This window comes from Lissotriton vulgaris, unplaced genomic scaffold (genome assembly GCF_964263255.1).
Source record: "Lissotriton vulgaris unplaced genomic scaffold, aLisVul1.2 SCAFFOLD_2078, whole genome shotgun sequence".
Lineage (NCBI taxonomy): Eukaryota > Metazoa > Chordata > Amphibia > Caudata > Salamandridae > Lissotriton > Lissotriton vulgaris.
In genome coordinates, this window is record NW_028254420.1 from 381,144 (window position 1) to 406,006 (window position 24,863).

The following is a 24,863-nucleotide window of genomic DNA, read 5'->3' on the forward strand; positions in this document are numbered from 1 at the left end:
CTGGCGGTTCCTGGGTCGTTGGTGAGGGAGAGGATCAGCTGGGTGTCGTCGGCGTAGGAGATGATGTTGAGGTTGTGTTGGCGTACGATGGCTTTGAGGGGGCTCATGTAGACGTTGAAGAGGGTGGGGCTGAGTGATGATCCTTGTGGTACACCGCATATGACTTCGGTGGCCTTGGATCTGTACGGGGGGAGGCGGACTCTCTGGGTTCTTCCGGTGAGGAACGAGATGATCCACTCCAGTGCCTTCTCTTGGATTCCGATGTTGCTGAGGCGCTGCACTAGGGTGCGGTGGCAGACCGTATCGAATGCTGCAGAGAGGTCCAGGAGGATGAGGGCCGCTGTTTCCCAGTTGTCGAGCAGGGCTCGGATGTCGTCAGTGGCTGCGATGAGGGCGGTCTCGGTGCTGTGGTTGGCGCGGAAGCCGGACTGCAAGTGGTCGAGGCTGGTTGGGCGAGCGCAATTGGTGATCCACTGTGTGAGGTTGTTGGCTGCTTGGTTGGGGTCCGTTGAGCTGGCGGGAGGGTTCTGGCTCAGTGAAGTGGTGAGCTGGTCGGTGGTGATCTTGTTCCAGTTCCTGCGGGGAACCTGTTGCGGGTGGTGGTGAGTCGTGGTCTTTCTGAAGCTGAAGTGGACGCAGCTGTGGTCTGTCCAGTGGAGTCCGGTGGAGTGGCTGAAGGAGATGTACTTGCTGGAGGAGAAGACTGGGTCAAGCGTGTGTCCGGCGTAGTGGGTGGGGGTGTTCACCAGTTGCATGAGTCCGAGGTTGGCGAGGTTGTCCAGCAGGGTGGTGGTGGTGTTGTCGTTGTTGTTCTCCAGGTGGAAGTTGAGGTCCCCTAGGAGGATGTAGTCAGCGGAGGCGAGGGCGTGCGGGCTGATGAAGTCTGCGATGTCTTCGCTGAATTGTGTGCAAGGTCCTGGGGGTCTGTAGATGAGGGTGCCTCTGAGTGTGGTCTTTGGGTCGGTGTGTATCTGGAAGTGAAGTCGTTAAGCGGCTGTGAGGGTGTCGTCTGAGTTGGTCGTGATGCGGATGGTGTTCTTGTGGACGATGGCGATGCCTCCTCCTGTCTCGTTGACGTGGTCTCTCCGGGTGATCTTGTATCCGTCCGGGATGGCGATGTCGGGCGCTGAGGAGGCATTCATCCATGTTTCCGTGAGGAAGGCGACATCTGGAGATGTGGTGTCGAGCAGGTCCCAGAGTTCCACGGCGCTCCCGAAGACGAAAAATGGCTCGCGAACGGGTCAAGCAAGCTACTACGCATGCTCGCGGAGCTATGCGTAGTTCGCGGAGTGCAAGTGCATCTTCGCGTAGCTCCGCGGAGTGCGGCTACGCGAACTACGCCCAGGCTTAACCTAAAGCAATCTTTAACAGCAAGGGTATTAGGTGTGGGCGGTAGTTGGGTCAATCACCTATATGGTGTCCAGAGGCCACTAAACAACATGCCAAGAAGTTCCTTGGGAGGAGGTACCCCGTAAGAGATCCTGTTTGGGACAAGAATGTGGGTACCTGACCTCAATTGTGCCAGCACAGTGCCGGATCTAAAACCATTTAAATTGAATGATCGTTTGGCTGTTTTACAGGAACTCAAGGAATTCCGCACCGCTACTGGGGAAGTGAACCCGGTTCCGGCAAGATCTGTCTGGGTCCCAAAGTTGGGGACCCGGCTAGAGAAAATATCATGGACAAGAAGGAGTTTGGGCCATCCTACAGAATTCCTGTACCTGTCCTGGCGGTTCAAGGAACAAGAACAGTACTTCTTCCGCCTCTTGCCAGCAAAAAAGAAAAAAGATTTGTCTCCATTGATCTGATAAAACCACACTATGTGGCCAATTCTCAACAGCAGGCCACGTGGAATCCTGAGCAGCCGCAGATCTCCTCTCGCTACTATACAGGAAGATCAGATGGAAAGACTAATAACGCTTCAAGACTCATCTACGCAAGATGCAGGAGTATCAAATAACTGAGTAAGAATTACACCAGTTGAAGATGACAGCTGTCCTAATGCAAATGTAACGCAAGTTGCAATTCGGCCCAGTAATGACATCAATATCAATGTGCCTTCACAAGAAGCAACTGCCAGTTCTACGAACACTGCTGAGCTACCAAAGATAGATCGAACTGCGTCTGGCTACTTCATCAACTTCGATGATTTCTCTTCCGATCCAAGTGAACCAGAGCAAATGCCACCTTTTTCCAAAAAAGAAAAAATTTGACAATTCTATCTCTGGCTGAAAAAGACCTACTTAGTGTACCTTTGGTTGCACCTTTGGTTTGCATTAGGGATCCTGTTCCTGTTAATTTGGATTGGTATAGTAACTGTCTTTTTCATATTACTGAATGGACATTACCTCCCACAATGCTCTGCAGTACAACCAGTGAACTTGGTCTTTAAACCTCATAGGCCATCACACCGTGAACAGAGAGACCTGTCGCTAGTAAACATTTCAGCAGTTCCAGTACCGAATGGTATAGTTTGGGATAGGGTTTCATATGATGTATTTGGTCCCATTGAACATTTGAAAATACCTCATGTGTTCAAAATTTCATTGAATTACTTCATTACTAGGGGTGGGAAGAAAACTCCGCTCTACCAGCGTAGTGGATAAAGCCAGCCACCCCTGCTCCCCGGCCTAGTCCCTGCTTCTGAAAGCAGCCAGGCCCAGTGGACCCTCGTCCCCCAGCGCCCGGACCCTCGGCTGGCTTGCAGGATGGGGGGCTCCCACACCCCTAGGCCCACCGGATGCAGCATAAGCCCCTGTCCCAGCTTCCGAACCCTGGCCAGGCCGGGGAGAGCCTCCCCGCACCTCAGGGGACCCCCGTCACCAGCGCCCGGATCCTCAGCTCGCTTCCAGGACGGGGACTCCAGCAGCCTGGGATGTAGCATGAGCCCCCGGCCCGGTCCCAGCTTCCAAACCCTAGCCAGGCCGGGGAGAGCCTCCCTGGGCCCTGGTGGTCCCCCGTCCCCCATCCCCATTGCCCTACCCTCTGATGGCTTGCAGGAAGAGGGGCTCATGCATCCCGGGGCCCGCTGGATGGAGCTCAAGCCCAGGGCCTGGTCCCAACTTCCGAACCCTAGCCAGGCTGGGGAGAACCTCCCCGGGACCCGGTGGACCCCCGTCACCAGTGCCCAGACCTTCAGCTGACTTCCAGGACGAGGGGCTCCCGCAGCCTGGGACTCTGGGACACAGCACAAGCCCCGGGCCTGGTCCCAGCTTCTGAACCCTAGCAAGGCCGGGGAGAGCCTCCCCGGGCCCCGGTGGACCCCAGTCACCAGCACCCGGACCCTCGGCTGGCTTACAGGACGGGGGCTCTAGCAGCCTGGGATGCAGCACGAGCCCGTGCCCGGTCCCAACTTCTGAATACTAGCCAGGCCGGGGAGAGCCTCTCCGCGCCCCGGTGGACCCCTGTTCCCAGCGCCCGAACCCTCTGATGGCTTGCAGGAATGGGGGCTCACGCACCCCGGGGCTCGCCGGATGGACTCAAGCCCTGGGCCCAGTCCTGGCTTCCGAACCCTAGCCAGGCCAGAGAGAGCCTCCCCGGGACCCAGTAGACCCTAGTCCCCAGCGCCCGGACCCTCTGATGGCTTGCAGGACGGGGAGCTCACGCACCACTGGGCCAGTCGGATGGAGCTCAAGCCCCGGGCCTGGTTCCAGCTTCTGAACCCTGGCCAGCCAGGGAGAGCCTCCCCGGGACCCAGTGGACCCCTGTCCCCAGCACCCGGACCCTCTGATGGCTTGCAGGATGGGGGTCAAACACCCTGGTGCCCCCGGGATGGAGCACAAGCCCTGGGCCCGATCCCAGCTTCTGAACCCTAGCCAGGCCGGGAAGAACCTCCTCAGGACCCGGTGGACCCCTGTCCCCAATGCCCGGACCCTCTGATGGCTTGCAGGATGGGGGGCTCATGCACCCCGGAGCCCGCCAGAAAGAGCTCAAACCCTGGGCCTGGTCCCAGCTTCTGAACCCTAGCCAGGCCAGGGAGAGCATCCCCGGGACCCGGTGGATCCCCGTCCCCAGGGTCCGGACCCTCTGATGGCTTGCAGGATGGAGGGCTCACGCACCTCGGGGCCCGTCGGACAGGTCTCAAGCCCTGGGCCTGGTCCCAGCTTCCGAACCCTAGCCAGGCCGGGGGGAGCCTCCCGTGGACCTGGTGGACCCCTGTCACCAGTGCCCAGACCCTCTGATGGCTTGCAGGACGGGGAGCTCAGGCACCACGGGGCCCACCAGATGGAGCTCAAGCCCTGGCCCTGGTCCCAGCTTCTGTACCCTAGCCAGGCCGGGGAGAGCCTCCCCGGGACCTGGTGGACCCTCGTCCCCAGAGCCCGGACCCTCAGATGGCTTGCAGGACTGGGGGCTCACGCACCCCGGGGCCCACCAGACAGAGCTCAAGCCCCGGGCCCGGTCCTAGCATCTGAACCCGAGCCAGGCCAGGGAGAGCCTCCCTGGGACCTGGTGGACCCCTGTCCCCAGCAACCAGACCCTCGGCCGAAACCAAGGAGGGTTAAGCCCAGGCACGTCCTGTCCCGACTGCCTGCCCAGGGAGCCCATTTTTCTTGACTATTATATGTGGGGGCTTACAGAACTTTGGGGAAGGACAAAAATTGGAGTTAGCCGGTCCACAGGGCAATCTGGTCACCTGGCCTGCAGGACCATCTGGTCACCTGGCCGCAGGGCCATCTGGTCACCTGGCCTGCAGGACCATCTGGTCACCTGGCCGGCATGGCCATCTGATCATCACCACCCCCTGTTGTTTAATTATTTTGTCCACCATAAGCGTGGAAGGGTATACTCAGACGTGAGTCCCTTGCTCATTGCACCATCAGGATTCAAGCAAGCCGGGCCGAAGACGGCTGTAATGCCAGAAACCGGTCCCCGGAAGCTTGTTTCCTTCCCAGTGAAAGAATTGGCTTGGTAGTTTGGTCTGCCCTGTTCCCATGATGCACTGGGCCAGGGACAGACTAATTTGCATATAGCCAGGTTCTGAGCTGGGATGGTGCAGTGAGCTAAAAAAAGGTGTTGGATCAAGCCCCGATCTCTTGACTGGGTGAGAGTATTCTGCTTAATTCAGAAACTCTGTCCATCACCACCCCCTGTTGTTTAATTATTTTGTCCACCAATAGCGTGGAAGGGTATACTCAGACGTGAGTCCCTTGCTCATTGCACCATCAGGATTCAAGCAAGCCGGGCCGAAGACGGCTGTAATGCCAGAAACCTGTCCCCGGAAGCTTGTTTCCTTCCCAGTGAAAGAATTGGCTTGGTAGTTTGGTCTGCCCTGTTCCCATGATGCACTGGGCCAGGGACAGACTAATTTGCATATAGCCAGGTTCTGAGCTGGGATGGTGCAGTGAGCTAAAAAACGGTGTTGGATCAAGCCCTGATCTCTTGACTGGGTGAGACTATTCTGCTTAATTCAGAAACTCTGTCCATCACCACCCCCTGTTGTTTAATTATTTTGTCCACCAGAAGCGTGGAAGGGTATACTCAGACGCGAGTCCCTTGCTCATTGCACCATCAGGATTCAAGCAAGCCGGGCCGAAGACGGCTGTAATGCCAGAAACCGGTCCCCGGAAGCTTGTTTCCTTCCCAGTGAAAGAATTGGCTTGGTAGTTTGGTCTGCCCTGTTCCCATGATGCACTGGGCCAGGGACAGACGAATTTGCATATAGCCAGGTTCTGAGCTGGGATGGTGCAGTGAGCTAAAAAACGGTGTTGGATCAAGCCCTGATCTCTTGACTGGGTGAGACTATTCTGCTTAATTCAGAAACTCTGTCCATCACCACCCCCTGTTGTTTAATTATTTTGTCCACCAGAAGCGTGGAAGGGTATACTCAGACGTGAGTCCCTTGCTCATTGCACCATCAGGATTCAAGCAAGCCGGGCCGAAGACGGCTGTAATGCCAGAAACCGGTCCCCGGAAGCTTGTTTCCTTCCCAGTGAAAGAATTGGCTTGGTAGTTTTGTCTGCCCTGTTCCCATGATGCACTGGGCCAGGGACAGACTAATTTGCATATAGCCAGGTTCTGAGCTGGGATGGTGCAGTGAGCTAAAAAACGGTATTGGATCAAGCCCTGATCTCTTGACTGGGTGAGAGTATTCTGCTTAATTCAGAAACTCTGTCCATCACCACCCCCTGTTGTTTAATTATCTGATCATCTGGCCCGCAGGGCCATCTGGTCGCCCAGCCCGCAGGGCTATCTGGTCACGCAGCCAGGCAACCAGATGACCAAGGACGACCCAGCACCTGGATGGCCTGGGAGGGTGCTGTACCCAGTTGCCCTTGCAGTCCAGCGAGGGTGGCCAGGCGCTGCTCGACTTGCCAAGGAGCAGCGGGAAGGGGAGGCCCGGCCGGCCCAGGCCATCTAGTCACCCTGCCGACCTGCAAGGGATGGTGGCCCCCATCCCCTCACCCCAGTGGGGCAGGGACAGGAGGGAGAGACCCCCGTGCTGGAGGGCACATGGTGGAGGTAGCCTCCCACAGGCCTGCGTTACCCCTTCCGCATCCCTCCTGCCGGCACGGCAGCAGAGGGACCCACCCCTGGGTGTGGTGGAGGAGGGCGTCCACGGGTGCCCATGCAAGGAGAGACAAAAGCTTGGCTCAGAGGATGACTTTCAATAGATCGCAGCGAGGTAGCTGCTCTGCTACATACGAAACCCTGACCCAGAATCACGTCGTCTACGAATGATTTAGCACCGGGTGCCCCACGAACATGCAGTGCACCAAGGGCAATGGAGGCGGCCCCCTTCCATCTGCGCTCCGGTCCCCAAGCGAGCGTCTCTACACACCGGCCCCCCGAGAGAGGCCGGCTATCCCAGGCCAACCGAGGCTCCACAGCACTGCGGTATTGTTACAATTTAGGGGGGATTCTGACTTAGAGGTGTTCAGTCATAATCCCACAGATGGTAGCTTTGCCTCATTGGCTCCTCAGCCAAGCACATACACCAAATGTCTGAACCTGTGGTTCCTCTCGTACTGAGCAGGATTACTATTGCAACAATACATCATCAGAAGGGTAAAACTAACCAGTCTCACAACAGTCTAACCGAGCTCACGTTCCCAATTAGTGGGTGAACAATCCAACGCTTGGTGAATTCTGCTTCACAATGATAGGAAGAGCTTACATCAAAGGATCAAAAAGTGACGTCGCTATGAACGCTTGGCCGCCACAAGCCAGTTATCCGTGTGGTAACTTTTCTGACACCTCCTGCTTGAAAGCAAAAAAGTCAGAAGGATCGTGAGGTCCCACTTTCATGGTCTGTATTCATACTGAAAATCGAGATCAAGCGAGCTTTTGCCCTTCAGCTCCCTGGGAGGTTTCTGTCCTCCCTAAGCTCGCCTTAGGACACCTGCATTATCGTTTGACAGGTGTACCACCCTAGTCAAACTCCCCACTTGCCACTGTTCCCGGAGTGGGTCGTGCCCTGCGGGCGACAGGTGCTTGGAGCCAGAAGCGAGAGCCCCACGGGGCTCGCCCCGCCTGACCGGGTAAGTGAAAGAACGTTAAGAGTAGTGGTATTTCACCGGTGGCCCAAGGGCCTCCCACTTATCCTACACCTCTCATGTCGCTTCACAGTGCCAGACTAGAGTCAAGCTCAACCTAATTTCTTTCCCCGCTGATTCTCCCAAGCCAGTTGCCTTGGCTGTGGTTTTGCTAGATAGTAGGTAGAGACAGTGTGAATCTCGTTCATCCATTCATGGCCGTTACTAATTAGATGACGAGGCATTTGGCTATCTGTACCACCTCGCGGTGGCTCATTCTGGGTTATTATGCTGCCCATCAGCGTCAATTCGGTTTTGCTTCCAAAAATACAACATTCTTTCGCTCCAGAGTACAGCCACACTGAACGCTGTCCTCACTGGAACTGGGATCTTGTATAGGCCAGAGATAGTACACCCAGCAGTACTATTCCAACAATTTTAAGATTGTCTATGAACAGTCCTGAGAAATTAAAATATGATTTGCAGGACATCAATAATCAATGTGTGATAACTATGTGTATGCGATTATTTGAGACCTATTCATCATTCAAGACATTTCAGTAAGTATGATGTACACAACTATATCTTAATTGTTACATTTATTAAAAAAATATACACATTTACAAATTGCACATCTAACTAGAAAAAAGCACATCTAAAAAAAAAATTCACATCTATAAAATTCACATCTATACTAAATCTTGTGTCAACTATAAACCTATATGTTAAAATATTATGCTTTATAAGGGTGACATGTGTGCTGCAAGAAAGTGTACATCTCAGTATAAGCTTGATACTCAATTGTCCATGAATACTAGGCACATTTCAAGAGTGTCCACTAAAGTAGTCAGGCAAACATTTTTTTTGAATGGGAATGACATTTGCAGACCTAAATCAGCCAGAACAACATCATTACATTGAGGCCAAATACCACGACATCCAACGATAAAGCCAGGACATTTTACAATGTTGCATTTTGTGAGATCTTTGATTTGCTGTGACAGATCCTGATAGTATTTCACTTTACTCTCAAATGCTAATTCAAGGGAATTCTGAGAATTTGAGGGATAAAAATCCGATTTCCCCTCTGTTAGCAGTATTAGCCATATCTATATATTGTATTAGCATGATGTATCTATGTATCTATATACTCTTTGCGGTTTATATGCCTAATGCCTAACCTATATCTGTTTTAGCTAGTTAACTAGGGTATATGCTGTTCGGGTGTTCTGTTTGCATCGAGTAGGCCAAAACAACCCATACAGACGCCATCTTTTCTCTGCTGTGCCAGGCACGAGCAGTGATCACGTGTTACTGGCTTTGCATGTGATAAGCGCATTCTTGAAGGCGCCGTGCCTGCACTCCCAGGCACCGGATTGGAAGGAAGTCACCCCTCCTGACCTCCCCAATAATATCTAAACAGAGCTTCGAACTAATCATATGTGACATATATGGTCCTTCCTTGAGGCCCAAGACCCAAGTAGTGTTTTTCCATTTACGGTGACTTCATGTATTGAGTTTGTAGTATATATGTGCTGTTTTGAATATATGCCAACAGTCTTCCCAGCGCACCTGATGGGTGAGGGCTGGAGAGGCTCCTCTATAGAGTATTTTGCATAATAAACGATTGAACTTTCTTCACTGCCAACTGACTGATTATTTGGTAATTGGTATTGGGGCTAGTGGTAAGTATAGCTCCTCTGTTATTTTTATGGTATGTCAGTTGGCGACTCTGGTGGGACTCTGTGTTGGGGTCGACCTCCCGTAACCAGGTAGAAAGGACAAAGAAAGGGGAACCCTGGTCGAGTGGGTGGACTGACCAGAGATTTTGACTTACTCCGCTCTCACAATCAGGGAGCCTCAGCTGCTAGTGACCCTTAGCCGGAGTCCTGCGGACGTAACCCAGGAGCTGACCGTGTTGGTCCTCAGGAGTCGGCAGTGGAGAATACGCAATTGTACCTGCGTGCACCAGGTGAGTGAATTGTTATTGGTGATTTTGGAAACGCGTTGTTGAAGCAGTGCTTTGAAGCAGTTAACTGTATTGGATTTGGTGGTCGGTGTGCCACGGAGAACTTTGGGGTCTGACGGAGCGGCATTGTGGCTGCACGGGCAGATGCTCCACGGACTTGTTTGGTGAATAATAGAGATATCGATCGGACGCCTTGGTGTGGCTTGTGTTGTGCACACCCAGCCGGACTCCTCTCGGAAAAGCCCATGGTTGTACCTGGGTAGCCTTTGGGACATATCTGAAGCGACGCTAAGGCAGCGGGCTTAGTTGGAATAGTCCTGAGGGTGAACCAAGAGGATTACGGGACGGTCTGTAGGTAGGTCTGTGGTTAACCCCTGTCTGACGGTCTCTTGATAGTCTTTGGACTGCTTGATTTTGGTATCTGTTGGTCTGGAAATCTGAATTGATTAGTTCTCCATGAACGGGAGTCGACGGGCTCCGTTCTTCTGTTTTGGAAAAGACATGTTGTTTTGAAATTTTCTTTTTGAATGTACCTATGTATGTATTTTCTTGTCTGTATTTTTTGTTTTGATTTCGAAAGTTGAGACTGTATGAACATGGCCATGTTTGAAAATTGTATTTTTAATGTGATTGAGTTGTCAGTAAATAAATATGCAGTGTTTTGGATGTTGTTGCCGCCGAAAAGGCACACGATTGGATGAAAGCCAGCCTACCCCGCCAGAGGGTAACCCGAGCTATGATATGTATGTTAAATATGGTATTTCACCCATTTTGTTCAGTACGTTGTGGCATAAATACACTAAAGATAATGTGGAACTGCAATGGCCCTTGACCGGGTCTTTTGAGAAGTAAAAGATACATTATTAGCAGGATTGATTATTTTCCAAACGCAGTCGACAGGCAATGTTTGACTCTTTAAATATGTGGCAAAAGGAAGCAAAGCGTAGATGCATCAGGGAGGAGAAGTTATGTAGATGAAAGGAGGTCAGACAATTACACAGAAAGCTATAGCTTATGATAAAGATCAGACTGAGAAAAACATTGATTGCACAAATAGACAATTCAGATTGCAGGTGGATAAAATTTATGTAACAAGGACTGAGCCAGAGGATGAAATAGAGGATTTATTAGATGTGCGTCCGCCTCCCCTTTATGCCCCCCAACGCATATATCCTGCAGTCCCTTTGACTCCAGCCTCGGCTCCAATGGCTTCGGCACCCGTCACATCCTCTTCCCCCGCCCCTTTGGGAACCTCTTCTGTTTTTGTCTTCCCCAACATTTGGATCGGCTACTCTAATACCTGATCCGTTGTCCTCTCCCACCATGTCCACCGTTGTTTTATCTCCCCCGACTCCAGCCTGGGTTTCTCAGTCTTCGCGCAAGACCCCCACCCTAGCTGACCCGAATCCCTCTTGTGTTCCGGGAAATCTTGGGTCACAGCGGTTTTGTTCTTGATCAGCAGTAGGGCTAGATGAAAAACAAATGGTTGCGGATCAGGCGTCCCAATAGATGTGGAATGCTGTGTATACTATAACTCATGGGTACTCACAAACTTTCTGTCGGGGGCCAAAATTACAGTGTGGTTTGTGGCCGAGGGCCGCACTAGTAGGAGTGGGGTCAGTGGGGGGCGGAGTCAGTGGGAGGGGTGGGGCCAAAGTAAAAAAAAATTTAACCGTTTCAAAAGAGACAATGCTGTATTTTAAAGGAGATGTAACTACAAAGAGCACATTTTGATAATCCATTTTTATTAGTAGACAATAGCAATCTTAAGAGGCATTGCATAGCTTCATACACACTTTGACTCCACTTCCATCACAGTCTCTCTCTCTCTGTCAGTCGGTCTCTCTCTCTCAGTCAGTCGGTCTCTCTCGCTGTCAGTCGATCTCTCGCTGTCAGTCGGTCTCTCTAGCTGTCAGTCAGTCTCTCTCTCTCTCTGTCAGTCAGTCTCTCTCTCTCTCTCTCTCTCTCTTAGTCAGTCTCTCTCTGTCAGTCTCTCTCTCAGTCAGTCAGTCAGTCTCTCTGTCCATCAGTCTCTGTCCGTCTCTCTCTTGGTCAGTCTTTCGCTCTGTCAGTCAGTCTCTCTCTCTCTCTCTCTCTCTCTGTCAGACAGTCTCTCTACCACAGTTAGTCTTTAACTCAGTCAGTCTCTCTCTCTCTCTCTCTCTCTCTCTCTTAGTCAGTCTCTCTCTGTCAGTCTCTCTCTCAGTCAGTCAGTCTCCCTGTCCATCAGTCTCTGTCTGTCTCTCTCTTGGTCAGTCTTTCGCTCTGTCAGTCAGTCTCTCTCTCTCTCTCTCTCTCTCTCTTTCAGCCTCTCTCTCTCTCTCTCTCTCTCTCTCTGTCAGACAGTCTCTCTACCAAGTGCCAGGACCCAAAGGTTATTTAAGAAGCCCACGGCCCGCACTATCAGAGGTCGGGGTGCATAATACCAAGGCTACAAAATTCCATCTCATGTCTCTTTAATCTACCCCAGACAGTCCCTGCCTATTTATCTCACTCTTGTCGGTTTTATTTCCATTGCTGCTTTCTCCCTCTGCTACTATTTTCCGTCTTTTTCTTCCTCCTCTTTCTCTCCTTTTGTGCGTTTGTCTCTTGTTTGCATCAAAATCTGTTAAGGTAAAAGAAGTGCGGGTCCCAAAAATGAATGCTCGTGGGCCCTCCCACAACCATCGGCTCAAATTAAGCACTAAATTCCTCCCTAAGGAACGTCTCATCAAACACCTCCAGGAGCCTCTCTGTTCTTGCCTTTCCTGGGCCAAGGTTTGCGACTCAAACGTACTGGAGTGCTTTACATCAGTACCGGTTACGTTACACAAGGACACATAAAGAGGGGCACCTGTTTTCTCATTCCACGGCATGATGTCTAAGGATTGTTTCACAACAAACATTTTTTTAAACAAAATGGAAATTAACAAGATATATAAAAAAATATTTATGTCCCTCCTAATTTCGAGGCGTTGCTTTTCTGAACATGTAATTTACCAAATCTATTTCAAATGCCTCTGAAAATGACACAAAGGAAGTGCCTGGGGGCTGCGGGTTAATCGCAATACAAAAAGAAACGAAGAATAGACCATCTCTAACGCCAGCACTGGTGCAGTCATTGGGTGCTGCGAAGGGTTGATGTTATTTCAGAATCCGAAAGTGTGCAAGTGTAATCCTTTGATGCTGTGCGTGGCGCGTTATCACCTTTCACAGCTCATTTGCTGGCAGGCGGCAGGCACCACAGGGCGGCCCCCCTTTGTCCCGTCACCTTTCTGCACACACCACAGGGGGCGGGCGACCAGGGGCAGCTTCTGAAAGAGTCCAAATGGGAAGGCGGCAGGGGTCAAAAGAGGGAATTAATTAACAGCTCAACCTGACAGCTCAACCTGGATCTGAGTCCGCGCCGCTGCAACCGGCAGTTTTTGCGGTCGCTCTTTAAAAACAAAAAAAACACAGGTACGATGTGTGCAAGGTCCGCGGGCCGCCAAGGAAGGCTTGCCGGGCCGCTGGCGTCCCGCGGGCCGTACTATGAGTACCCGTGCTATAACTGATATATGGAGTACTCTTAGAGATTATGAGCCTGTTATGCAGCAACTTGCCTTGGAGCATATGGCTACACGTCTCATTTCCTTATGGGAACATTGTTTCCCGGACGGAAGAGCCTCTCAAATGATGTAATATATTCTGGACCGGGCTCATAAGTTTGAACTAGGATTGGAAGATGTGTACCGGAATGTCAAGACTTTAGTGAAATATCGAGGGCGGGTGCACTTGAAATGTCCAAAATGGGATTCCCAGCATCCTATGCGGGAAGTTCATCCTATTTATCATCCCGAAATACCAGAATTAATAAATGATCAGAATCAAGTAACTAGAGCCCGTGTGGAGGCAAGATTTCAAGAGCAATGGGTCTATACCCCTTGGAAAAGGAGTGAGTTCCTTTCTCTGAAGTCGCAACTTCCTGATCCCCGTAAAAATCCTACTGCTTACTATAAGGAGCTCACAAGGCTGCCTCTTTGACAGTTATGACCCTGGCTGACAAAGAATTATTTTTCGGTTTGTTAGTCCCCATTGATGTGTGGCGTCAGGTGCATGACCAGGATCATGCCACAGAGTTGGGGAGGGACTTGAGATCAGATTAAAGCATGGGACAAGGACAGAAAGCCTGGTGATAAGCCTAAACTTGAAATATTGGCTTTGCCAGGTCGGATTATTACATACATGCGTTCCTTAATTCCGCCTGTAAAGTAGATTGGGACAAATTGACGGCATGTAAGCAGAAAAAGGATTTTTTTCACCAGATTTGAAAGTGTGTTTATTGACTTTAGAGGACAGGACTTGTCAGTGAAAGGTGGTATATGATTATTTGTTAATAGTTTTGTGACACATCTGTTGCCTGAGATCTCCACGTGGCTACAAGCTGCTGAGAGTACTTGGACCACTTCCACACCTTCGGTTATACTGAGTATGGCTAGGTATTATGAGCATAGGGAAAATGAGAGCAAGGATAAGTCAGAAAAGAAAGCAAAAGATCTTAAGACACGAGTATTGCTACAGCAAGTCATCAGGGGACGAGCCAGAGACAGGGGGGGAAGAGGGTCCGTCCCGAGGGGGCGGGAACGAGACGAGGCGGAGGAACAGCTGTTTCTTTGGGAATAAACCAATGCACTTACTGTAAACAGGAAGGGCATTGGCGATTTCCGTGTCCATTGTTGCTGGCTCAGAATGGGGCAGTAAGAGGGAGAGGAAGGAGTTGAGGTGGTGTGATATGCGAAGAGAAGAAGCAACGCATGGTGAGTCAGAAAATAATTACTTTGATGATCCAAGAGAAAGGCAGTATTATAATGAAGATTGTGTAATTGAGGGGACCGTTGGGTATGTCTTCACATAGGACAGCCACAGACAGAGTGGGGGCCAGGTATCAGTACCCGTTGATCAGCGAGGGCCTTATGTGAGAGGGCACTTGATGGGGACTGCTGAAAACTTTCTAGTTGATACGGTGCGATGAATAGCTTTATTGCTCGTTCGCTGGTCCCAGGGGCTGCTCTGTCCGGGCAGAATAATGTTTCGGTGGGATTTTCTGGAATCCCAGTGGTGAGCCCCATTTCTACACCTATCCCGTTCACAATTGGTCCGGTCACAGTGGACTCTCCGTTTTTGCTAACTTCTCATTGCGGAAAAAATCTATTGGGGTTGGATTTGCTAAAGAAACTGCATGCTAAGAGTCACTGTTCCCCTGATGGTGTTTATTTGACCATACAACCTCCTGGTAAACATACACTGCAATGCTTTGCTAAAAACAAACCCCTCCCTCCAGAGCTCCCGGCTATCCCATCGACTCTGTGGGCTATCAGGGATACGGATGTTGGTCTATTGAAGATTTTGCGTGTTTTTATCATTCTGAAACCAAATATTCGTTTACCACGTATACATCAGTACAACATTTCACCGGCTGGGGAAAGGACTCTGTTCGCTATTATCCAGGACCTGATTGATAAGGGGGTAGCGGAAGAAACAGCTGCCAATCGGCCTATATTGCCGATTTTGAAAGAGGCCCCTGTTGTCAGCGACCATGTTGATACTTATTGTTTAGTAATTGACCTGCGAGAAATTAATAAAATAGTGGGGCCGCAGTACCCCGTGGTTTTGGACATCACTACTATTCTCACTATGATTCCTCCCACTGCCAAGTATTTCTCAGTTATCGATCTGAAGAATGCTTTCTTTATCATTCCGATCCATCCTGATAGCCGTCATATTTTCGGCTTCTCCTTATCTGGGCGCAGCTTCCGGTTTTGTTGCGCTCCCCAGGGGTACACTGAGAGTCCTAGCATTTATAGCCATGCTTTGAAAGCAGTATTGGATGATTTGACCCTGCCCCCTGGTGATATGCTCCTCCAGTATGTGGACGATCTGTTGGTGGCTTCTGATACTGAGGAAGGTTGCAAGGAAGCCACTGTTAAATTGTTGCCTCACTTGGCAGCCAATGGTAATAAGGTATCCCTTTCCAAATTCCAATATTGTCGACAGGAGGTGACTTATCTTGGTCATCTGCTGTCAAAAGAGGGAAAGAGACTAACCCCTGAACGTGTGACTGCCATCTCTATCATGTCTGTACCTCGTACTCAGCGTGATGTTTGTGCATTTCTTAGTAAAGCCTCTTACTGTCGCCAATGGATTCCTAATTTTTCTCTTCTGACTAAACCTCACTTGTACTTAACCACTAAATATGTGCATGAACCTATACCTTGGACTGATGATTGCCGAAAAGCTTTTGACTCTTTAAAATTTGCGCTTTGTTCTGCACCTGTCTTGGGTACTCCTGACTGCCGAAAACCTTTTGTACTTTATGTACAAAAGGTGGATGGCTGTTCGCTTTCTGTGTTAACACAAGGATTTGGTGGTAAGAAAAGACGTTGTGCTTATTTCTCGGCGGTGTTGGATAACGTCGCCAGAGCACTTCCGAGCTGTTTAAGGGCTGTTGCTGCGGTTGCGGTGGCCATTCGACAGTCAAAAGGGCTCGTTCCGAACACTGACCTCACAGCGATGGTACCGCATGCTGTGAACACATTATTGAAAAAAACGACGACCCAGCACCTTACGAGTGCGCGTCTTACTGGATGGGAATTGACTTTGTTTGCTCCCCATATTACAATTAAGCGGTGTGCCACACTGAATCCTGCCACGTTACTACCCCTCCCTTCGGACGAGAAAAATAACGACGTACATGATTGTATATTTCGGACCGAAGAAGAGACAAAGGGATGGGTAGATCTCACAGACATTCCTCTATCTGACCCCCACGGGGAATTGTATGTGGATGGTTCTTGTTTCAAGTTACTTATTTGTTGGTTGGGAGCGCACAGCTCTTTTTGTGGAAATATTCGAGTTGATTTAGTGATTTAGTTGAGGATTGGGTGCTACAAGCAGGTGGCACGTCCGTCCTACGTGCGTTTGGAAAATACACTCAAAGTTGTGTTCCCATATGGCTTGGGAACATCCCTGTCTTCTGTGCACACCGTGGGTGCTTAAATAAGCTTCCAAAACATTTGGATATTTGAAATGTTTTTAATCATTGTTATTCGTCATTATTCTCATGACTGAAGATTTTCTGTGAGTTAAATGCTTTCAAAATAGCTCTATTTAAGCACCCACGGTGTGCACAGAAGACAGGGATGTTCCCAAGCCATATGGGAACACAACTTTGAGTCTTGTTTCAAGTTACCAGATGGCACGACAACAGCTGCATATGCGATTACGACCCTCCGTACTGTAGTTGAGGCTTCTCGAGTACCATATCCGTCAGCACAGGCAGCTGAATTAGTGGCATTGCTGTGGGCCTGTGAGTTGAGTGACGGATTGAGAGTAAACATTTACACAGATAGCCAATACGCCTTTGGCTTGGCTCATAGTTTCGGCCGGCTGTGGGCGGAGAGGGGTTTTCTCACTTCCCATGGCCAAAGAATACAACATGGCTCCTTGATTTTACGATTACTGACAGCATTGACATTACCAGAAAAGGTGGCTGTAGGTAAATGCAGTGCACATAAGGCAGTAGTAGATGCAGTAGGCGAGGGAAATGCTTTTGCCGATCAAGTAGCAAAGGAAACTGCAAAATCCAAAATGTCTTCGATGTTTGTGACTACCTCTGCAAGGTGGGTTAGGGAAACAGAGCTTTTGGACAACACTATGGCGAGTGTCTGAGAGATACAGAAAGAAGCTACTCCTGCTGAACTGGCTCACTGGGAAAAGGAAGTGGGGAGATTAGATGAAAATGACTGCTGGGTTGATTTGATGGGAAAACAGAGATGGCTGTTGTCGAATGCATTGGTTAATGATGTAGTAACTATGGCACATGGTTCAGCACATATAGGAGCAAAAGGCATTTGTGCACTTTTGGATCATGTGTGGAATAATCCTAATATCCCAAAGACTGCTACCCATTTGGTCCAATATTACATGGTTTGTTTACGACACAATCCTGGAGGCAGGGAACCCATTCTCAGTGGGAACTTTGCACCACCATCTTTGCCTTTTGAGGCGCTCCAAATGGATTATATCCAACTTGAGCATGGGAATAATCTAAAATATGTCCTGGTCGTGGTCTGCGCCTTTAGTGAATGGCTGGAGGCCTCCCCGACCAAAGAAAATACTGCTCTGGAAAACAGCAAAATCTTTGATAAAAGAGATCTTCCCATGTTATGGATTACCTCGGGTGATCTGGACTGATAACGGGGACATTTAATTGCAGATCTTATCAGTCATATTTTGTGGAGTTCCCTGAGCACAAAAAATATATATACACGTATCTGTAAGATTTACAGAAAATGTCTATTCAAACAATGATTGTCCATATCTGTGTAACCAAGTTGTGAAAAAGCCCTTATTTTATTTTCTCAATCCGGATGATCACGAAGACTTGTAAATACAGCAATGCAGTCTTGGTATAGTATACAACAGCCAAAACGCCAAAACGCCAACACGTGTTTCGTCAAGGGGCATCACCCAAGGACTTCCTCAGGGCTGTAACAATAAATTATACCCTATTATAATCCCCATAGGCTGGGGAACCAAGTCATAACAAAAGATACCACCACCGACCATTACACCAAGTGTACCAATTAAAAATACAGATAACCTCATACCGGACAATAGGTAATAAGGTAAGAAAATAGGAAAAGGAAAAGCCAAAGTACCAAAAGTGAGATGACACTGATTCCAGAAATGTGACAAAGTAGCAGAACCCTGTGATATATGTAAAGGGAAACATGCTAATAGGACCAAAAGAAAAAGGGCAAGAAGCCATTATACGAGCACCTATTTTAACCCAGCACGCTATCCAAGTTGATTTACAATACAACCAGATATCAGATTAGTACCCTCACTGAGGTGTATATAGGTACCCAAAAACCTAGTACTTGTGTTAAACTAATAGCTAAAACTCACCATAAAACTGTAATCACTTGTAGTAGAAAAATATCCAGGATGATATCTGGGACTTTTGTAAGACAATTCACTGGAAATATGAGGTAACAAATTTGGGGAAAAAAGGGGGAGTTTAGAAATAGTCTTAGTATTGGTATTTTATAAGTCACCAAAATGACAAAATTCTAAAAACAATTACCACATGCTGTTCAATAAGAAGTTCTCTCACCCTTCAAATGAACTTTTAAGAATATTGCTGACTAGTATCTTCAACAGTGTAATCTTCTCGCCTGCGAGCAATAGGCAATATTGGCCTACAATTCTGGAACCATCAAGTGTGTCTAAAAAACGAAAACCGAGCAGACAATTATTTTCCAAAGAGAATATCCAAATCGGATCGTATCAACACAGTTAATATGTAACTTAAGCGTCAGCCAATTATCGCTGACTAGCGCCAATTGCCCTCTACAAGGAATGCCAAGCATCACAATTATGTTGGCATTCCGAAGATCTTTTGCAATATGCCCAATATCAAGTGCATATGAGAGTTCAAGGTAAAAAACGGGGATGCTGAACCTTACACCCGCAACAGACAAACAGTAGACCATATTTTCAGTCATGCGGGCATACGCTATCAAACTCATATCAATTGAGCCTCAGATTACACTCACCTCCGGTTCCCGTGCTAAAGCGTAATCCCGATCCTCATGTTAGTACGGCGTGCTGCGCCCGCGCCATCTTGGGTAAGTATTATATACTAACGCTTCAGCAGAGATAGAGAAAACGTACTCAGCACACGGAAAAAATAACTCAGCATTTACGGTACACCAGCCGATAACGATTACGGCTATAAAATTACATTATTTAAAACTAGTATGTTGTGTGATCAATCCTTATATTTAAATTGTAGCGGGAAACGAGAGACCAATTATTTAAAATCAAAAACTAATCGTAAACAATAGAATTATACCGGCCAGTAGCACACTGACGCCGGCACTGAATTCAAATGGTCCAGCTAATAACTATACTCGCTCAGATAGGAATTCTCAACAAAGGTTTAAGAAATATATAGATACCGGAAATTAGATTAAGGCAGTCTAAATAAGAAGTGGAAGAGAGTAGAAACAGTTAAAGGACAACATAGAAGCAGCCACAGTACTAAAAGAAGAAAGAGGATTAATCAACACTCCTATGCAAATACAATAACCACAGTTGCATAACTACAAAACTTGACACTTTGCATATCATGTACTTTTACAATCATGTAGGATAAAATTGATTTGCATCATATACACACTTGACATAAACATATGTAAATACATGATCCACAATTTTGGCAATACCGGGAAGAAATTGATACACTGAATCTCCTCATATAAGTTTGTTATGACAGTTAGCATTGAAGAGAAATATTATTGAATCACATTATCTTCCCAAAAAGTATTGCAGTTCTGAATCAATGTTAATTCCCTGTTCAACTGCACGTAGCTTAAGTATCCAACGTGCTTCACATAGACGCACCCGTAATTCTCTGTTACCTCCTCTGACATCAATTGGTATACTTTCAATGCCATAAAAAGAGAATGATTTACTGATTTCCTGACTAGGGCATTCACATGCGTGAATTGCTAAGGGATAACGCCCATCCACATTTTTTAGGGCTCTGAAGTGCTCAGCAATACGGTCCCGGAGACATCTGATTGTACTGCCTACACAAATTTTGGGACACTTACATTTGATGATATATACAACATATTTAGTACCACAGTCAATGTGTTGATAGATTTTAAAGACTGGCGAGTTGTTATGTTGAAATTCCTTGATTCCCTGTTCCGCTAATCTACACATACTACATCGCCCACATTTAAATGAGCCACAGTTCAAGTTGTTTAACCAGTTCCGACCCCTATTCTTATTTGTGTGGTAGCTGGGGCTAATTATTCCCCTTAGTGTAGTACCCCTACGGTATGTAATACAGGGTTGTTTGGAAATATATTGGCTGATGACCTGATCTGATGTTAACAAATGCCAATTTTTTTTAGGATATTGTATATTCTGTACGACCAAGGATGATAATTGGTCACCATACGAATCGGTTGTACACTGTCTGTAGTTCTTATTTTAGGTTTCAAAGTGTCCTTTCTCTTAAGTTTGAACGATCTTTCCCTAGCTTTTTGGATAATGTCATGATCGTAGCCCCTAGCCAAGAATCTAGATTCCATATCTTGTGTACACGTTAAAAAATCTTCATCCTTACTACAGTTTCTTGGTGCTCTATATAATTCCCCATAGGGTATTGCCTGTTTCTGAGCCTTGGGGACAATACCTCACCACCTATTCCTTAAAGTGTGTCTTATCAGTCATGTTTGTTACGGGTTGCAAATTAAGCAGAAGTTTCATGCTGCAGGACACCCTCAGTCTGCTGGACTGGTTCATAAGTATAATGGAATACTGAAATTGAAATTGGCCAAAATTCAAGAGGGCACTGGGCTGAAGTGGCCCGATGCCCTACCATTAGCATTGATGTCTTTACGAGTTACCCCACATTCCCGATCTGGCTTGTCACAGTATGAGGTCGTCTTTGGACGACCAGCCAATGTTTGGGGTGTCCCGAGACCTAGAACGTTTTGTGATATTGATTATCCTATGATGACAGATTATCTGTATGTTTTGACTAAAGATCTCCGTTCCATTCACCAACAGGTATCAGCAGTGTTGCAGCCCTGCCGGAGGGTCCTGGACATTGTTTGGAGCCAGGACAGTGGGTCCTGGTCCGCAACTATCATCGAAAATCCAGCTTGGACCCTCGGTGGTCCAAGCTTCACCAGATTCTTTTGGCCACGCAGACGGCGGTGAAGGTGGATGGCAAGAGACATTGGATACATGTCTCCCACGTTAAAAAGTTGCCTCCCCCGCTTCCTTATGATCAGCGGAACCAGGTAGGAATTTTGACCCAGGAAAGCGAACGAGTCCCTTGCTTTGTCCCTTTTTCTGATGCCCTGGGGGTTGGAGAGGGGCAAGGAGAAGGAGCAGTGGGCTCGGAAGGGGCTTCGTCATCTGCACCAGTAATTGCCCCAGATTCTGTTGCACCTACAGCGGTACAAAGGTTAATGATATTCCTATTGCAACTGATGTACCTTCCTCTGTTGTGTTCTCTGATCAGGAGACACCTGGCCATGTTCGATACAATATGCGGCCCAAAAAACAACACTGTACCCCAGATGAAAATGGAAGGAGATAGGGAAAGACTTGAGTAATAGGGTTTGTTAGAAACCTTCCTAGGGTACTGAGCGAGACACTGGACTGAACACGTTGAGAGCCTGGAACATTTGTGTGCTCTGTTCAGAAAGAAAGACTGGATTTCCTGAAAAACGGGCCCAAGTTGTGCTTTCTTCCCAACGTGAGGAACTATTTTGGTTTTCTTTGCGATGAACGATAGGAGCCTGCCTGTGAGGCTCTAGACGGACACAGGAAAGAAGATCCCTCTGGCAGGTTGGACTGCATTGCCCGAGTTTAGTTTTCGGACTTTTAGCTAGTATGTATCCTTTTGCTCGTTTTGTTCCTGAAGAGGAACGCCCACTTGCACCCGTTATTACCCTACATATATGCCTATTTTTTCTAGTTGGACCATGTGTGTCATAGTAGCCTTTGTGGTCACAAAAACGATTTTGTTAATAATATTAATGAGCGTGTTTGTATATTTGGAATTTCGCCATCCTATGCATACTGTCTTGGGAACAACTACCCCGCCTCCAGAACATCTATTTTATACTTTAGCCCTGCATAAAGAAAGGCACAGTCAGACTTATACTAAAATGTATTCGTTGAAGTGCTTCATCAAATAGTGCTACAAGTACAACAAACTGTTGGGTTTGCGGCCTTCTGCCCTCTGTCATGCACAAACATGATCTGTTTATTTCTCTGTCATTATCATATTTAGGAAATTGTGAAGCTTGCTTTAAGTTGTTATCTATGATGTACATGCATTATACTGTAGATACTAAACAATATACCGAAAAAGACTACGAGGTGATCCTAGCATACATAGAAGTACATCAAGGTTTTGACCCACAGGGAAATGAAGGGGAGGGGTCATTAGATCCTAATGCCTGTATGAATTTATATACCGAACATGAAAATGTTACCTGGCTGAAAAATTAAATACTCGACTTTGAGGAGTTTAATTTTATCCAGTATTTTCAGGAATTCCAGGAAAGAAATGTTACAGATGACAAAGACATCCCAGTGCTCATATTAAACAGTACTTCAACATTCTGTGTTCAGGGAACAGGATACATTTGTTAGGAGAAAGTCAATGTAATTATACCTATCGGCTGCGCACCTTCAGTAGTCCTCCTGTTCACTCCCCCTAATGTCTATTTCGTCTGTGGAGAAAATGCATATACGTGGCTTCCCCGTGGTTGGGCTGGCTGTTGTTATTTGTCCTTTTTGTATCCTCCAGTATACAAAGCCCCCTCCAATTATCATAAGGATCATCAATTAGATAAGCGGAGTCTGCCACTTGTCAGAGATAAGAGAGAGATTGATACCACGACATAGATCAGACCGATACTCCTGGGCAACATTTTATTGACATTGCGAAGGGGTGTTTCTTATCTGGGGTCCCATCATTACCAGTAAGGAAGTGAGGCTCCTGTCTAGAGTAGATGAAAGGGTGATCAATACCACTGCAGGTATGGTGACCAATCTAACCGTAGAACTTCAAGCGACGAGACTCGTCTTGCTTCAGAATCGAATGGTTTTAGATGTTATCCTGGCCGACCGAGGAGGAGCGTGCCGCGTGATTGGCAGCTCCTGTTGTGTATATATCCCTGACTCCACCCCTTCTGTTCATCTGGCCATTCAAAAATTACACCGTTTGGCCTCTGAAGTGCATGCAGATACTGGTACCTGGTCCTTATCTGGTTGGTTTTGGGGTCTGTTGTCCACCTGGGGATGGAAAATTTTGATGGTACTAGCGGGTATAGCTGGTATCATATTCACCTGTTGTCTCTGTATACATTGTGGGCCTGCTTGTTGATCTTATTGTGCTGCTAAGCTCGCCTCGTCTGTGACTAGACCTTCTCCAGCAACAGTAAGCGCCCAATTAGTTCAGCAGGAATTAAAGGATATCATGCAGATTGATGAAGGGATTTTTGAAGACTGACTTCCCTTTCAATTGCTACATCGTGCTAAAAGGGCGGTTCTGAGGGATAAAAATACAATTTCCCCTCTATTAGCAGTATTAGCCATATCTATATATTGTATTAGAATGATGTAGCTACATACTCTTTGTGTTAGGACAAAAAGAATGGTGGATTTGCTATTTTGATTTGCACATCAACCTTAGTTCTCAATAGTCGTATATCAATGCAAAACACACTGTGCACACTGAACAATATGGAGTGCTACTTGGCATTGGATGCACATCCACCTCGGGCATCAAACCACGACCCCCTTCCCAAAGTTCATTCGGAATGGAGGTCCTTACAATATGAGAAGAAACACCAGTGCACCTCCGAAACAGTCTCTTTGATCCCTTCGCTTATTTAGCGTTTCATCAGTAATCCATATCCTTGGCCAAACAGTCCATTTCATAACACCAGACGCTGTAAAGAATTCAAGCCTATATTTTTCAAACTTTATGGTCCACAGCCTACGCGCTTTTCGCCCCCTTTGGGCTTTTTCAAGGCTGTCAATCATACATGGAACAAAAAAAAAAGAACAAAAAAAAAGTACATATGCTAAGATCTATGTGTTAACTTAAACACATAAGCACTTAGTACACCATCCTTACATTTTAGTCATGTGACATGCTTAACGTAATGACCATCTTAAACATTCACTGTGTGCGTTTGTTGTGTAATTATCAATAGTCCCATGTTACAGAACCATTGAAAGAAACACATAAGTTGCACTATTTGGAAGAAAAGAGGGAAGCCATGCAATCCAACAAGTCCAACCATGTTCTCCTTAACACCGTGCTTACTAACGTGCGTGATTTTGCACCAAAAGAAAAGACCAATCAATTTTTGAACCACACAGCGTCACCCTTGTGAAACCATGCCAGTTCAGTGTCAATCACAGAGAGAATTTATAACCTTCACCTATGTGCCATCAAAGCTCTATATTCCCATATGACCATGCAATTTAATCAAACACGAGCATTTCCACTCACCTTTGCAATTTGTAGAAAGAATTTCAATTCCAATATGTATTTACAAGTTTTGAGGATGCAATTCATATAAACTTGTCCAACCAATCTACAATATAAAATGCATACAAGGTAATCCATCAGCATTGTCTAATCTATTAAAAACCTACTTGATGGGGCGTGGCTTCGAGGGCGAAGATGGCGGACGCGGCTCTGTAGAGCTCCTGCCAGCCCGATCTTTATCCGTTAATTTATCCTTGCCCTACACCCTCTTCCCTCATCTCTACTAGTGCAGGAGGTTGCTAGAGTCCGGCGGAACACGGTGGTGTGGTTGTTGGAGCCCTGGACCCCCGCCGACACG

At 47.6% G+C, this 24,863-nt stretch overlaps 1 pseudogene; it reads right to left on the reverse strand.

The window, feature by feature from the left end:
• Nucleotides 1-6,579: 6,579 nt before the first annotated feature.
• On the reverse strand, nucleotides 6,580-7,614 carry LOC147659535 (28S ribosomal RNA; annotated as a pseudogene).
• Nucleotides 7,615-24,863: the final 17,249 nt, after the last annotated feature.